Raw genomic sequence first — 2,197 nt, 5'->3', positions numbered from 1 at the left:
AAAGAAATCAGCCAAGACCTCAGAAAAAAATTGTAGACCTCCACAAGTCTGGCTCATCCTTGGGAGCAATTTCCAAATGCCTCAAGGTACCACGTTCATCTGTACAAACAATAGTACGCAAGTATAAACACCATGGGACCACGTAGCCTTCATACCGTTCAGGAAGGAGATGTGTTCTGTCTCCTAGAGATTAACGTACTTTGGTGGAAGAAGTGCAAATCAATCCCAGAACAACAGCAAAGGACCTTGTGAAGATGCTGGAGGAAACGGGTATAAAAGTACATTTATCCACAGTAAACCGAGTCCTATATCGACATAACCTGAGAGGCCGCTCAGTAAGGAAGAAGGCACTGCTCCAAAACCGCCATAAAAAAGCCAGACTACGGTTTGCAACTGCACATTGGGACAAAGATCATCATTTTTTGAGAAATGTCCTCTGGTCTGATGAAACAAAAATAGAAATGTTTGACCATAATGACTATTGTTATGTTTGGTGGAAAAAGGGGGAGGCTTGCAAGCCGAAGAACACCATCCCAACCGTGAAACACGAGGGTGGCAGCATCATGTTGTGGGGGTGCTTTGCTGCAGGAGGGACTGGTGCACTTCACAAAATAGATGGCAGCATGATGCAGGAAAATTATGTGGATATATTGTAGCAAAATCTCAAGACATCAGTCATGAAGTTAGAGCTTGATCGCAAATGGGTCTTCCAATGGACAATGACCCCAAGCATACTTCCAAAGTTGTGGTGGCAAAATGGCTTAAGGAAAACAAAGTCAAGGTATTGGAGTGGCCATCACAAAGCCCTGACCTCAATACTATAGACAATTTGTGGGCAGAACTGAAAAAGCGTGTGCGAGCAAGGAGGCCTACAAACCTGACTCAGTTACACCAGCTCTGTCAGGAGGAATGGGACAAAATTCACCCAGCTTATTGTGGGAAGCTTGTGGAAGGCTACCCGAAACATTTGACACAAGTTAAACAATTTAAAGGTAATGCTACCAAATACTAATTGAGTGTATGTAAACTTCTGACCCACTGGGAATTCGATGAAAGAAATAAAAGCTGAAATAAATCCTTCTCTCTACAATTATTCTGACATTTCACATTCTTAAAATAAAGTGGTGATCCTAACTGACCTAAAACAGTGAATATTTACTAGGATTAAATGTCAGGAATGGTGAAAAACTGAGATTAAATGTATTTGGCTAAGGTGTATGTAAACTTCCAACTTCATCTGTACATAAGTATTCAGCCCCTTTGCTATGAGACTCGAAATTTAGTTCAGGTGCATCCTGTTCCATTGATCATCCTTGAGATGTTTCTACAACTTGATTGTAGTCCACCTGTGGTAAATTCAATTGATTGGACATGATTTGGAAAGGCACACACTTGTCTATATAAGGTCCCACAGTTGACAGTGCATGTCGGCGCAAGAACCAAGCCATGAGGTCAAAGGAATTGTCTGTAGAGCTCAGAGACAGGATTGTGTCGAGGCACAGATCTGGGGAAGAGAACCAAAAAAAGTCTGCAGCATTGAAGGTCCCCAAGAACAGTGGCTTCGAACATTCTTAAATGGAAGATGTTTGGAACCACAAGACTCTTCCTAGAGCTGGCCGCCCAGCCAAACTGAGCGATCGGGGAAGAAGGGCCTTGGTCAGGGAGGTGACCAAGAACCTGATGGTCAATCTGACAGAGCTCCAGAGAGTAGAGTTGCCAGATGGAAGACACTCCTCAGTAAAAAGCACATGACAGCCCACTCTGAGTTTGCCAAAAGGCATCTAAATACTCTCAGACCATGAGAAACAAGATTCCCTGGTTTGATGAAACCAAGATTGAACTCTTTAACCTGAATGCCAAGCGTCACATCTGGAGGAAACCTGGCACCATCCCTACGGTGAAGCATGGTGGTGGCAGCATTCTGCTGTGGGGATATTTTTCAGCAGTAGGGACTAGGAGACAAGTCAGGATCAAGGTAAAGATGAACGGAGCAAAGTACAGAGAGATCCTTGATGAAAACCTGCTACAAAGCGCTCAGGACCTCAGACTGGGGCGAAGGTTCACCTTCCAACAGGACAATGACCCCAAGCACACAGCTAAGTCAATGCAGGAGTGGCTTCAGGACAAGCCTCTGAATGTCCTTGAGTGGCCCAGCCAGAGCTCAGACTTGAACCCGATCACACATCTCTGGAGAGAC

This window comes from Oncorhynchus mykiss, chromosome 9 (assembly GCF_013265735.2).
Source record: "Oncorhynchus mykiss isolate Arlee chromosome 9, USDA_OmykA_1.1, whole genome shotgun sequence".
Taxonomy (NCBI): Eukaryota; Metazoa; Chordata; class Actinopteri; order Salmoniformes; family Salmonidae; genus Oncorhynchus; species Oncorhynchus mykiss.
Note: the sequence above shows the minus strand (reverse complement) of the source record.